At 41.6% G+C, this 15,562-nt stretch overlaps 1 protein-coding gene across 9 annotated transcripts in view; it reads left to right on the top strand.

Moving 5' to 3' along the window:
* Positions 1–15,562, top strand: part of Fhos (Formin homology 2 domain containing) — a 385,440-nt gene that overhangs the window by 129,064 nt on the left and 240,814 nt on the right. The gene's annotated exons all lie outside the window — the stretch shown is intronic.

Genomic DNA, 15,562 nt, shown 5'->3' with positions numbered 1-15,562 from the left:
AAACAAAACCGCCGCTGGCTGTTTCCGTAGATTTCATTATCCGGCGCACACATAATAACCCGGACAGCGTTTACAGTAGTTTACACGGTGTGCGATCGTGTGCAGAGGTAAGTTAGCGCCGAGCTATTACCTCCCTTCCACGGATCCTTCCACGGCTCTAATGGGGATGCTCGTCCTTTCGTTGTTCTCTCGGCGGGCCACGGAGCCCGCGTCGTTTTCTTCTCTCTCTCCCCGACCGACTGAACTAATTTATCGCGCGATTAAGCGAGTTTCTCGCCACTTCTTTCGTTTTTCCATCCCCGGCGCCTCGCCTTGTCTCGCCTCGCCGCGTCGGCAGCACGAGAATTTGCTGCAGGAACTTCGGGAGAGTTCGGCGAGTTCTTGACACGCTTTCGGGTCGTTTTTAAAGCCGACGAATATTTATCGGGAGCTACAGTTTGAAGTTGCCGGATTCGATGGCGAGCGCCGCTGGATTACCTCGCTCGCGGAAAATTGAAACTCGCTGTTGCACGGGACCAGAGCATGGTGGTAGAATGCAAATGTAAGATCAATCCTCTGCTTTCTTGTAAGAACAACGCCGCCGGATAAAAGCGGGCTTCTGCGGCGGTCTTGTTCTTTTCGTTTCATTTACAATGAGCGCTGATTTTCCAGAAAATGCCGCGCGTTTCCGTAGAAAGAGTGTTCGCCGCAGAGAACGGAGACTCTAAAAACAGTGGGAATACGAAAGCGGCGAAGAAAGCATGAATGAATTAATCATGGACAGGTTGAACGGTACGCTGAAAGCGATTGTCTGTACAATTTTCTTTCATGGCACTTCGTAGAAAATCCACCGATTACACCGTTGTTTCTCCGCGAGCGCGTCTCACGATTAATTACATCGCCGATTTCATTCGAAGCGTCAAAGTCGCAGCCTTCGTCGCGGCAAGAAAATGCCGAGAGGTTACGACCTAATCGGGGCGAGGAGTTGTCGGGACAGTTAAACACGATACTTCTCGAAAGGACGGTTTTTTTACGAGCGAAATTTTATTCCCGGATCACCCAGGCAGACTATAAAGGTTTTAGTGGCGCAATAACCGATGTTCTTTTTCTCGCGAAAGGAATCATCGAAAAGCATTCCGTTCCAGCGGTTACGTTTGTCTGGTCTCTCGAGGGCGCAATCGTGAACCCCGTCGTCTGTAATCTACTCTAATAACGGGCAGGAAGCTGGTAAAAGTGAAGCTGATTGCCAGCTTCTTAGAAAAGAAAAGATCGCGTCCGAATGACTTGTCTTTCGTATTGTCCCGTTTGTTAGTTGCAAAAGTGACCGAGAGTTGTGGTCGACCGTGCGAACGAATGTAATCGATGCTGGTCGAGTTCTTTTCACACTCTCCGAGAACACTAGATCTGCCACTCGAAAGTGATTTCACCGCAATCCCTTTATCGCTCTTCTTAATTCCCCATGGATGCATTGCTCTTTGGCTATGACAGGCTTCGATAGATGCATACCGTGCACGCAACATACGATAGTTATAACTGCAACCTATACCGTGAACGACGAGCTTGCCTACGGTTTAGTTTTGTTGCTGCTTAATCGACGCACCTACTCTACTGGACAATGTTGTAAGAATCGTTTGATCAGATCTAACCCTTTTGGGACGAGCTCTGTACGATGCTCGGTGGTATAAAACGTGATTCTACAAACGAATTTCGCTGGTATTTGCATGTATATAAATATTCTCTTTTGTGAAAAATGACTTTTCAAAAAGCGACTAATTAAAGTAATACTCTAAATTTACAACGATATTACTGTGCAATAAACATTATAATTGTTGTTATATAGGTACAAAAATATACAATGCGTATTCTTCACTACTTTTAGCATTATGTTTAACTGTATTTAACTATATCATAATTATAGTCTTTATTAATATGAACTGTTTAACTATATCACAATTACAGTCTTTATTAATATGAACTGTTTAACTATATCATAATTACAGTCTTTATTAATATGAACTGTTTAACTATATCACAATTACTGTCTTTATTAATATGAACTGTTTAACTATATCATAATTACAGTCTTTATTAATATGAACTATTTAACTATATCATAATTACAGTCTTTATTAATATGAACTATTTAACTATATCATAATTACAGTCTTCATTAATATGAACTGCATGATCCATAGGCAGTGAACGAGCATATATTTTCCAGATTTATATCGAAGTGGTCGAAACACTGGACCGTATTACATACGTTACTTAACAATAATAGTAATAATAATTTTTAATAAAATTCGTCGGTCGTTCATGGATGCGAAAAATTTGCTTAAATTATTGACCCCAGCAACAGGTTCCGGGTTAATTCGCTAAACGAGTTACCGAACAGAAAACAATGCGAAAAACGGCAGCAGGTAATTTAGGAATCCTGGTTTACACTTGTTCGCTAATTGCATGTGTCGGACGGTCGCGTCGCGTCGCGTCGCACGCAATCTTTCGGTTCTGCTCGGCGTGCTCGCTGCTTACGTTCCACCTAAACATTAACGCGAGCCTTCTGCGTTCCGCTAAATTGCTCCGGACTCCGCTGCTTCGGTTCCCAGATCATTTCGTGGCACTCTGGCCTTCCAGCACTCGGCCTACATAGCCACGCGGGGCTCATTGTCAGTCCAATCTAGCATTAGCTCGGCGTCGTTTCCCCTTTCGTCGGTGTCGCGAGTCGCGACCGGTGGAATGCACTCGGGAGTCTACTGGATCCACCGTCGTCATTGTTAAACGATTACTTTCTCTTTTGTGTTCTTGCGACAGCTGCAAGACGTCTTCGTTCAGCGTTCATCGCGGAAGAAAGGGAACGTGCACGCGTGCCCGCGTGCCCACGTGCCGCCCACATATTCACTCGAGCGCAATAAGTAGACGGACGATCACGAAACCTTCTTAGAAGATCCGTCCATTGCCGGTCGTTTCGAATTCAAATCGAGCCTCGGCCCCCTTTTCACCTGGCGAGCAAGATTAATCGTCCGTGGCTGCTTTCGTCGCTACCCTAAATTCTGTGAACACTTGACCTCAGTCAGCATCGACGCTTTCATAGTGGCGCGAGCTGTTTCGATCGATGATTATAGTCTGCGACAGAGGACGATGCTGTTGGACTGTTCAGTACTTGGGCTATCGGCGATTAGACGAATCTGCTTTCCTTTGAGGAGTTCTTGCGAATTAGGAGCACTAGAAATCAGCTGTTTTATATTGCTTTATGAAAATAACATGAATGCAAATGTTCAGATTTTTAGCGAAGAAAATAAATAAATTCACCCTAAATGTATCTTTATATTAGGTCTACCGGAAAGTTCTGTCCGATAATGTCATTGCAAATTTCGATAGATATGCACATATTCATCTGAGACGCTCACGAATTGCCATCACGCTGCCAGGAGGTCGTAAGTAACGACGGAAATTATATTGTACAATAAATATTACTAAATTTATGAAAAATCTATTATTTCCTTTCATTTCTCAAACGGACAGAACTTCCCGGTAGACCTAATAATTTTAACAACCGCTATAATTGTGCAGCCTGCCTTAGATTCGCAGAGCGAGGTACGGTAATGTCTCCCTAATTGACGCTCAGATTGTCCACAAAAATGGACAATTTGGGAAGTGGAGTCTCGCGAATTCGAGCCTTGCGACTCGTTTATCATAGTTACCGATTTTCGACAATTATAAAAACGAGCAGCAAGGCTTTGAATAATCGTATCTCCTATCCCCAAAAAGAGAAGATATGATTATTCGAGCCCTGCCACTCGTTTTTACAGTTACCAATTTTCGACAATTATAAAAACGAGCCGCAAGGCTTTGAATAATCGTATCTCCTATCCCCAAAAAGAGATGATATGATTATTCGAGCCCTGCGACTCGTTTTTACAGTTACCAATTTTCGACAATTATAAAAACGAGCCGCAAGGCTTTGAATAATCGTATCTCCTATCCCCAAAAAGAGAAGATATGATTATTCGAGCCCTGCGACCCGTTTTTATAGTTACCAATTTTCGACAATTATAAAAACGAGCCGCAAGGCTTTGAATAATCGTATCTCCTATCCCCAAAAAGAGAAGATATGATTATTCGAGCCCTGCGACCCGTTTTTATAGTTACCAATTTTCAACAATTATAAAAACGAGCCGCAAGGCTTTGAATAATCGTATCTCCTCTTCCCAAAAAGAGAAGATATGATTATTCGAGCCCTGCGACTCGTTTATCATAGTTACCGATTTTCGACAATTATAAAAACGAGCAGCAAGGCTCGAATAACCGTATCTTCTCTTCCCAAATTGTCCATTTTTGCACTGAATCTCAGCGCCAATTAGGGAGACATTACTGTACTTAGGATCTCCTTCGATTTTCAAAAGCTAGATCACAGTGAACGGTGAAAGGTTAATATGCCATTCGATGGGAATTCGCCTTGGTTCATTAACATTCGATTTAGTCGAAATTCCCGGATCTGCTTCCGGACGATGTAAACTTCGCCAAGGGCGGAAGTTACTTGCCCCAGAACCGAGCGAATCGTAACTGGGACTAATTGCTGACAAAATCCACCACGGTTGTCGGTGGCGGACCGTCGCGTCGCGGGACAATGCCGCCGGGAAATCGATATTCTCGCATTTCCATGTATAATTGCTCTGCATCGAGTTAACTCTGTCTTACGTAAATTCACTCAGGGTTTACGCGGAGGAAGACCAAGCGGCATTCGATTATTACGCGAGGATGCAGGAGCGTCTGGCGAACGTTGTGCTCGGCGCGTGCAGAAATACACCGACACAATGCCCGTGGTAGTCGAAGAAATTGACTCTTCCGCAAGGTTACATAACTATTACACTTCGGTTCTTAACCCTTAGCACTCCGAACCATTCTGGACGTTGGCTACTCAGCGCCACTTTTCGCCAGAAACGGGCATTTACAGACCCTCGTATTATTTAGTATGGTTTTGGAACTAACTAACATATTATAATGATATTGGACTTATATGAATTGGCTGAAATCGAGAAATTTGCAAAAAAATCAATATTTTATTTTTTATAATTTTGTTATCGTTTGTTTTATAATTTTGTTTTGTTGTTGTAATCGCTATCTGTGCGAACTCTTACTCTCGTCGCCTTGTTGCTTGGACGATATCGCTATCACTGCTATCAAAACGATAGACTAACTGTAGAAGAAAACCTTCTACATATCTGTAGTAACATTTCTGTGTAACATTTCTAACATATATGTATAAACGTCTATCTGGAGCTCATCTTCGCTACTACTTGTGTCATGAGACTCATTCGTGTTTGAACGTTTTGCCATTGTTCTAATAAAAAATATGAACAAATACATAGGTTGAAAATTTCTAATTGTTATTACTAACTCGCAAGATGATATTTACGAAAAAAACTTTTACCAAACAATTTATTTACCAAGAGAAGAATCACTTTTCCGATTTTCTCACTCGTTAGATCTATCTATACAGCTCGACGCTTCGAACCAGACCGAGTTCAGCTTTGAAAATCTTTTCCTCCAGATTTTATGATTATAAATCTCACTATACAGTGCGTGCTATGTTCGCGTACCGATCTTTCTTCTACAAACTTGCTTTATCGCTCTTTTCAAATGGCGCCTTTGAAGTGCTCGGACCGTCGTGAGCACGCCTCTCACGTTCTCGTCGAAACCCGCTGACATTTCTTGTATATATCTTAGTAATTTTACCATATTTTGATTTGATTTCTTGTGCCATTTCAAGAGAAAGCTTCAGGGAAACATGCATGTCTCAAAAAGTTGCGCTGGAATAACTCAATTCCCCGTAATCACTAATAAACTTTAATGTCCCACGAAAGGGGACATCCGAGTGATATGCTAGAATTACGATGTCCCACGAGAGGGGACAGCGGAGTGCAAAGGGTTAATTTAGCTGCGACAGCCCCCGCTGGTTTTGTCCTTTCGATGCAGACGAAACGATCGTGAGTCGTTGATCGATAAATCGCATACGATCGCCCGTATGCAGTGGCGTGTTCCTCGGCGCAACAAAGTAATGTTGGCAATGTGGCACACGGGAGGAGACCCATAGTGCTTTCGAATACCGCAAGAATCACGCTCTTAAGTTTTCTTCCGGAAGTTCGTGCTCCACATTATTACAGAACCCTGCCAACTTGGCGGAGTCTTAGAAGTCGTTCAAGTTGTCGAACTTCTTAAAGTCTGGAAAATTATTGTTGTAAAAGAAAGGGCGGACTTCGCGTAGACATTCATCCGGACTCGACTTTTTATTGCCGAAAATTTCAGAACTTTCGAGTGACTCCTGAATTTGTTCGGAACGCGAGGTAACTCAACGATTAATCATTTTCAGTCTGCGCATTCGCGTGGGCGCGCGGTCTTGATTTTGGAGAATCATTGGCTCGATTCGCGGCACGTTGCCATTTTAGCCGACGATAGTTCGCGATCGTGTTACGTAATGGCCGCGTGCGTGTGCCGGGTTCAACTGGCCGCGATCGACTAGCTCTCAGGAGCAGATAAGACTATTTCCGATACTTAAGTCGACGTTATCTCGTTCCTGTCGATCTGTCGCGGAGGGGAGATTGCGTCTTTCCGTGAATAGAGCCCCGTAACGCGTTATTCCATCGCGTGCACGGCCCTCGTCTCGTATGTAGCAGGTGACGGCGAACAAAAAGGAGTCGCTCGAGAAAGTTTCGCGCCGTCGCGCCGCGCCGCGACCGAGCAGAACCGCTTGTCCAGGGCTATCGTGGCTCCCCGGTTAATTGTCTCGGGACGCGTTGCGTTACTGCTTTGGTTTATCTCGTCCCGCGAGGCTTCCGTCAAATCGCTGGAACTCCGTCGCTTCTCGACGTTTCTTATTATTTATCGGCACCCGCTTTCAGGCTGGCTCCGCGCGTTCTCGACGATCGATCTTCTCCTGCATTATACAAGCTGCACGATCAGCCACGTAAACGAGTGTTTTTGCTCAACAAGTTTTCTACTGTAATTTGACAAAGAATACAGAACCGCTGTCTACAATTTTCTTGTGCTTGCAATAAATACAGATTTGTACTACCCCTGGCAAAAAGTATTTGTATACCTTTTAACCCTTAGCGCTCCACGCGTTCCTCTCGAGTACTACCTATCAGCAACTCCGACACATTTTTGGAGCAAAGGAAGTCCGAGATAAAGGAAGTCTTATTTTGAGCGGAAAAGATTACACGTCCTTGCGAAAGCGTTTGATTTTATCCATTTTATGTTGCTAAGTATAAAAATGGGCAAAAAATGTTTTAATCGTAATGGTATCTACTTAACATTGTGCGAGGTCAGTGCATCGACATCGTGAATTGTGACCGAAATTTCCAAGCAGCAAATGCATCCTCATCGAAATAGGTAAATTTACTATTAATGATATTCTTCGCAATTCTTAAATAAATATATCCCTCGTGTTCTTTGACGCGATTTATTATAAAATTAGCATTGCGAATCGTCCGTTGAATTCTGTTTGGATACGGAATTATTGAAACAAAAATATCTTTTGCGTGAGTTTGTCGGAATTTTTTTATTGTTAATTTTCACTGGAATCGGCTCGATTAATAATTAAATTAAATTAAAAATTAGTAAATATTCTTCGGACGTTCTAAAATAAAGTTGAACAGCGTTTGTCTGAAAAATATCACTACCAGCAACTCCGGCACATTTTTGGAGCAAAGCGCCCGAGATAAAGGAAGTCTTATTTTGAGCGGAAAAGATACACGTCCATGTGAAAGCGTTTGATTTTATTCATTTTATGTTGCTAAGTATAAAAATGGGCAATAAATGTTTTAATCGTAACGGTACACACGCAAAGCACGTTTTCACTACAAATAACAATTGCCAACGTCGACAAAAACATAGAATCTTCGGTGCAATCATGCTAACAACATTGGGCTCCGCAACGGAGCCTTCGGATTTGCGGAACAAATGACGGATGTCTCCGTGACGGAGCCAACGGAGCGTTAAGGGTTAAAATAGAAATGAAAAAAATGGAAAAAAAGTATTTTAGTCATTGTACAGTAAACCAGTCCTTTTAACATTTGAAAAAGATTCGTGTAATATAGTCCAGTTTTAGAATAGTTATTACGCTTTAAACGGTGTTCGAATACTATTCGCCGAGGGTTTTAGATCGATAACTTTTTAGATCTGTAATTACAGATTGTGTGTGTGTTGCTTTGATCGAAGATAGTTTAATTTTCAAAGGTAGAAAGAGTTGCCGAACAATCCCAAGCGATATGGAATCGAGTGTACGGTTCTATTGTCCTTTTACGTGGCCCGTACAAAGAGGTCGATTTATGTGGATCAAAAGTGGCGCGCCGTCGAGATGTTTGCCAGTTGTTCAAACGTCTTTCGACAAACAACCTTGCCCCCTTGAGGATAGGAAGTAGAATGCCACAATGCACACATCGACGAAGGCAAATCGTGGAAACGCTCGAGAAAGGGAAAACCTTGGTCAACTCGTCCCTTTGGCGTTCGCTGAAGTCGAGACGAGAATGCATCGTATTTGCGCGCATTATGCGATCGATGTTCACCAATCTTTTCCTTCCGTATCGATGTTCGAACATCGGACGTAAAATTGTGATAAAAATCATAATCTCGAATCACAGTCGTAATAATTTAATGTTGCAGAGGTGATTAGATTCCAGAGAATCGGTTTGCAACTGCGAAATACGCGTGTCACTTCGCGGAAAGAGGTCAGAGGGAAACGTATTCGGCGACACGTATTCGTTGACGTTGAAGTTGCTTGAACGCGTGACCTCGTGTACGGCAACATTGAACTGGCCGCGACGCGTCGGAGACACACGAGACTCGCGAGACTCTAAATGGTTAATTAAACAACTTTCCCGCGCGATGCGTGTATCGGATGGTGAATTATCAGAGCGTGGTAAAACAGGAATAAAATTTTGATTAATTAGAATCTCAACCGAGCGTGTGGTCGCATTCGTTCGATGTGCTTGCATTCGCTCGATGCACATAGCCGCATCCACTTTGGAACTCGTGGTTGTCTTCACTGAGTCTCCTTCGAGCGTTTCTACCGAACCAACAATCCATAGGCAAATAGATCTTGATTTACTTTCGATTCGCGGATTTTGGAATCCGCAAATCGGAATCGAATTCAAAATCCACTATTTCATGCTAAATATTTCAATAGATTTCAAATGAACATCGAAACTGTGTCCAAAATATACTGCATATATTGTATAAATGAAAGTGGACCATCCTAAGCTTTAATTAGCTTCTTTGCGACAACGAAGAAAACCGTAAATGTGTCCAAAATATATAAATGAATTCGAAAAATGAACGCTAAAATAGTTCAAGAAGAAATTCGCGTACAATTAAACCTTTGCACTCCGCTGTCCCCTCTCATGGGACATTAAAGTTTATTAGTGATTACGGGGAATTGAGTTATTCCAGCGCAACTTTTTGAGACATGCATGTTTCCCTGAAGTTTCCTCTTGAAATAGCACAAGAAATCAAATCAAAATATGGTAAAATTACTAAGATATATACAAGAAATGTCAGCGGGTTTTGACGAGAACGTGAGAGGCGTGCTCGCGACGGTCCGAGCACTTCAAAGGCGCCATTTGAAAAGAGCGATAAAGCAAGTTTGTAGAAGAAAGATCGGTACGCGAACATAGCACGCAGTGTATAGTGAGATTTATAATCATAAAATCTGGAGGAAAAGATTTTCAAAGCTGAACTCGGTCTGGTTCGAAGCGTCGAGCGGTATAGATAGATCTAACGAGTGGGTAAATCGGAAAAGTGATTCTTCTCTTGGTAAATAAATTGTTTGGTAAAAGTTTTTTTCGTAAATATCATCTTGTGAGTTAGCAATAACAATTAGAAATTTTCAACCTATGTATTTATTCATATTTTTTATTAGAACAATGGCAAAACGTTCGAACACGAATGAGTCTCATGACACAAGTAGTAGCGAAGATGAGCTCCAGATAGACGTTTATACAGATATGTTAGAAATGTAACGCAGAAATGTTACTACAGATATGTAGAAGGTTTTCTTCTACAGTTAGTCTATCGTTTTGATAGCAGTGATAGCGATATCGTCCAAGCAACAAGACGACGAGAGAAAGAGTTCGCATAGACAGCGATTCCAACAACAAAACAAAATTATAAAACAAACGATAACAAAATTATAAAAAATAAAATATTGATTTTTTTGCAAATTTCTCGATTTCAGCCAATTCATATAAGTCCAATATCATTATAATATGTTACTTAGTTCCGAAACCATACTAAATAATACGAGGGTCTGTAAATGCCCGTTTCTGCCGAAAAGTGGCGCTGAGTAGCTGGTAGCCAACGTCCAGAATGGTTCGGAGTGCTAAGGGTTAAAAGCAGTGGTCGAACGAAAGTGGATCATCTGGCAATATAATTTTCTTATTTGCCGCAACAAAGAAGGTACGGGAATACGGGAATTGTCCGAGACAAAAAGTAATCGAAGGAAAACTCTGTTTCTAAAGCCGGCTGATAAAATCTTACGAAAAATTCGTCAGGAGCGCGCGAACGCACGGAGTTTGGAAATATTCTAGGCAAAGAGAGTTTTCATTGTTGCGCAAGCGGCGAGGGTTAAGTAACCGGAAAGAAGCGGGCCGCCATTGTCTCCGGCTGCATCAGGCCTGCAGCAGGCTGCAGCAGGCTGGAGCGGCAACGGCATGGCAGCGCAACACCGGGCACCTTGTCTCTGTCTCTGTTCGGACAGAGGCTGCGGGCGGGCGTAGCGTGAACGCGCGCGTTCTCTTCCGGTTGACCAATTTCGTCATGGGCTTGAAGGCCAGAGATCGTACTCTCGGAGAGCAGCCCCGACACGTGGATTACGTAAGCCGGCAGGCAATTCGCTTTCCACCGAATGCGGGACGCGGGACGCTCGGAAACGAGAGAAATGCAGCCGGCGGGGCAGCACGCGCCTGCATTATAACCGGCACTCGCTTCGCCGGCGGCGGACTATTTTGAAGCTGTGTGATTTTTAGAAATATGGGTCAACCGTGTTCCCTTCGCCGCTCGCCACGTCTTTCCGCCTGTCTTTCCGTCTTTCTGTCCCGTCTTTCTCGGGGCACCCCCGAGGCCCCTCCACGGCCCCGCGCCCCGCGCTCGCTAGTTCCTCGTTTCACTCTACGCTGCTCGCGTCCTCCCTTCGCTTTGATTCTCTCCTATTTCCGCTGCCCTCGTCTCTCGTACGCATCGCGGTCCCCGAGATCGTCCTTCCGCCGAGGCGTCTCTTGTTTCCTCCGCCATTATTCCATTCCGCGCCGGTTTCCAGCCTACTTTTTTTCGAAAAAGCGCATTTCTTTCGGGGCCATGTACAGGAAATTCTCTGAAATTGTTCCTCTGCTTGTGAACTAAATTGGACAATTTTTCTTTGTAGTTGTTAGCGATTAACAACTGTAGAAACGAGCCGCGAGCCGAGAATAATCGCGTCTCCTCTTCCCAAATTGTCCATTTTTGTTTACAAGCTGAGGGACTGTTTTAGAAAATTTACTGTACTTAGCAACGTACATTATGAAAAATAAAGCAGCGAAAGACGACGGATTTCCCAGTCGCTTCGTTCTGTTATTTAAGGGAAGTAAATTTGTTGCTTTCAACGACACGAAGTTTTAGATAATCGTTTTCTACATAAAACAAATATCGGCAAAGCTGCGAACGTTTTTCACCGTGGGGTACTTCTGGACCTGAACGATTGCGAACGACGGTATTTTGTTGGTTTATTTTGGTGGTACGCGCACGATTGTTTCTAGAAGCGAGAGGGAAGTAGCTGGTAATAGGATTGTAAATATGGCGGCCTGGGATGCTGGACTATTTTTAAATCGGCATCGAGACCTCGCACACGGCTTCCTGAATGGCTTCGCTCTATTACTTTTCTCTTTCGATAACTTGATTACGGATTATCCGGCATTAGCTTCTTCTTTATCTCTGCTTCTAACGCGAGCGCAAAACTGTTTGTTTTCTTTTTTATGTTACACAGTACGCGTGTTTACGTACACGCATTACCTATTAACAGATAAGTTCGTGCAAAATTAAATTGACTAAGGAAGGATGAAAATTGAACTCGTGCGAGCTGTTTCTAAGATCTGTTTCACAATCTCAAGATAGAAATTGTTTACGCTTTAACCCCTTGCCATACTTCGACGAGTCGTGACACGTGATGGCAATTTCTAGTAATAACCTGTTAAATACGAATGCTACTCCGTTCTCTTTAGTCTGAATAAAATTCTGATCTTTTGTCATCGGTATTTAAACATTTAGGTAAATGTAGACGCACGATAAATATGAATTATCTCTTTTCTTCTTAGAAGTTAGTAGAATCGAAAAACTTCTAATGGTTGTAACTACGAAGAAAATGGTGCGGCAAGAGGTCAATGTACAATTACAGCAAGCGTAATTTTAACTTAAAAAAATGTCTCTGATATATTTCAACCTATCAAAAGATTTATGTAACTTGAAACCAAGAGATATCAATCTTTGCATATAAATAAATAAATGTATAATAAGTAATACTATATATATATAATAGTACTATAAATAATACTATAATATATATATATATATTATAGTATAGTAGTATTATTATATTTATTATTACATATTATTATATTATTATTATTATTATTATATTATTAGTTATATTATTATATATTATTATTTATAGTATAGTATACTATGTATATTATCTATATTTATATACAGTATTATTATATTTATAGTATTATTTATTATACATTTATTTATTTATATGCAAAGATTGATATCTCTTGGTTTCAAGTTACATAAATCTTTTGATAGGTTGAAATATATCAGAGACATTTTTTAAAGTTAAAATTATATATATATATATAATACTATAAATAATACTATAAATACTATAAATAGATATTAAATTTTCTCCGACGTGTGATTAAATTTTCTGCGATCTCCTTCGTTACGAAGAATAAACAACAGCACGCGAATATGTATGTAACATTGTATCTAAAATTGAAATTGGCTCTGAGCTCTAAAGGATGCGCACTTAAATGCGCATACTGCGGGAATTAACGAGGGGATAACGTCGATAACATGATTCGGAACAGAAGGAGTCAAAGTATCGGATGGATCGAATTCTATTTGAAGAGAGCCGATCTATATAGCACGCCTTCATCCGATTATATTTCTCTCTATCTCGAATCGGATTTCATTCGTGCCCGATTGAATCATTTTGCTCGTTGAAGAGCTTCCGAAGAATGAGTTCAATGTACGTACGTATAGCGTCTTACGGGTCAACAATCCGGGGTAATGTGTCTAATTCAGCTAAATTTATCTGCGAATCATTTGGTCCGGATACGCGCGGCTCCTCTGTGTGTACACGAGATGATAATCTCTTGATTCGGAATCAGCTGGTCCGCGCGTTCTCGCGCTAGATATACAATATTCAGCCTACGGTTGCGTCACTCGCCCGCCGAAAATAGAACGCTGCTCTGGGCCATGACTCGCGAACGTAATTTAATTACTTTCAAAATAATGTGACTAACAACCTCCGCAAAAATAACTTTATTAACGCGTCGCCGGCGCCATCGCCCGCCTAATCACCGGCTTCGCCGGTGTATCTTGAAACGCGACTATTATTCTTGCTCGAGATATAGGTTTACATTTTCTCCTCTGTCATCGGACGGAAGACTCGGTTGACTTCAAAATTGGGATCTGAACAATGAGATGGTGTACGTGGAAATGGTGGAGCAGGAATATTTTAATGAACAGTCCTCCGCCCCCTTTTCTTATCCTCATTATTCTAAAATTAGGAGATTAAAGACGAGTGCACACAAACTTGCTAATAATCTGCGCGATCTTTGTAAGTTCCTCTCATCCGGTGCTGAACACTCTTGCATATTTTTGTAGCTCATTTTACTTGTAAATCGTTTTTTAAAATTACGAAGTATGTACCTATGTTAATTAAGTCGAGTATGTGTCCATTAATTGTGTATACATACGTACGGTCTATACGTATATATTAGGTCTACCGGAAAGTTCTGTCTGATAATGTCTTTGCAAATTTCGATAGGTATGCACATGTTCATTTGAGACGCTCACGAATTGCCATCACGCTGGCAAGAGGTCGTAAGTAACGACGGAAATTATATTGTACAATAAATATGACTAAATTTATGAAAGATCTATTATCTCCTTTCATTTCTTAACACGTTCCGTGCCACGTGTACCATCGATGGTACACGCTTGCATGTTTACTTAGTGAACTGAACAAATTGTTTACAAGAAATTTAGAACCGAAGAATCAATTTCCACCGCAAGAATGGGCGTTGATAAGTTTTTGTTACGTTGTTACGTGTACGAGAATTAATAATTGCACGTAATACATCAAGTTTTAGTAAAATATCAAAGTGTGAAGATTCGAGTAAAAAAAGCTCGGCACGGAACGTGTTAAACGGACACACACACAGAACTTTCCGGTAGACCTGACATAATACGTCTTGAATAAAGCATGTTCACGAGTTTAAAATATGTCAATGCATAAAGAAGTCGTTTGATTTAAATCAGTTTTATTTGTGAGTCTATTAAGTGTCAATATTATCGGGTCACTCAAAGTCATGCAAAATTAGTACAACTCATTTAACAGTGTATAAATAGTAAAGACAAGATTTATTACAGCAATTATATTCGTAGCTTTCTTACACCTCGTGGACACTAACAGAGCCCCCTTAACAGATTCTAACCCTTTGCACTCGAAGCTATTTTAACTGTAAATCATAAATAATTTCTCCGACTTATAGTGTTTCCATTTTATACGACAAAGTGCATTTTATGCATATGATATTGTGTCTTGTGGTGATCCGTAGTTACAGTTACACTTTTAGAGCAATTTTTAAAAATCTAAACTTTGTTAATACGAAAATTATCTTGGAACGCGATATAACAATTTTAGCGGTGCCTGAGAGTGCAAAGTGTTAATAAAAATTGATTTTCAAGTACAGCAAGGAAAGATTGTTTCACCCATATACGCCTGACGCGGCAGTAAAAAAGGTATTCATTGAAATTGGTCCGTCTTCGAAATTGATTGTATAAAAACGTTACGAGAGTCGCGAGACGAATCGCGCGACGATTCGGATAATTGATTATAAAATAAACGCTCGGATAAGGGCTAATTGCGTGGCGGTGTATAAAAGATGTACACGGGTAGAAGGATCTCGAGAGGGACAAATCAGGAAGCGTTTAAATCCTCGGGCAATAAACGCGGCGCGAAGAGTTTCCCGTTCCCGTTCCCGTGACGCAGCATCCGCCGTGGCAGATCCGTCTACTTCGCAAAGTGGCAGGAGTTTAAAATTAGGCGACGACTGCACGAGCTTCGCGCGGCTTCCTGTTTCGAGATTACGCGACATAAAGGAACTCGTCTCGTCTCGCCTCGCCTCGTCTCGCGTTCCAACACGATCGTTTCACGGCGACGCGTCTACCTAGATTAGCGCCGATTAAGGGAGAAGTAGCGAATGCCTGTGTCATTCGCTCCTGCAAAATAAATTCCCGCTGAATGCCCGTCCGATGAATTGAAGCA

This window comes from Megalopta genalis, chromosome 4 (genome assembly GCF_051020955.1).
Source record: "Megalopta genalis isolate 19385.01 chromosome 4, iyMegGena1_principal, whole genome shotgun sequence".
Taxonomy (NCBI): Eukaryota; Metazoa; Arthropoda; class Insecta; order Hymenoptera; family Halictidae; genus Megalopta; species Megalopta genalis.
The sequence above is the reverse complement of the archived record's forward strand: the minus strand, read 5'-3'. Positions and strand labels throughout refer to the sequence as shown.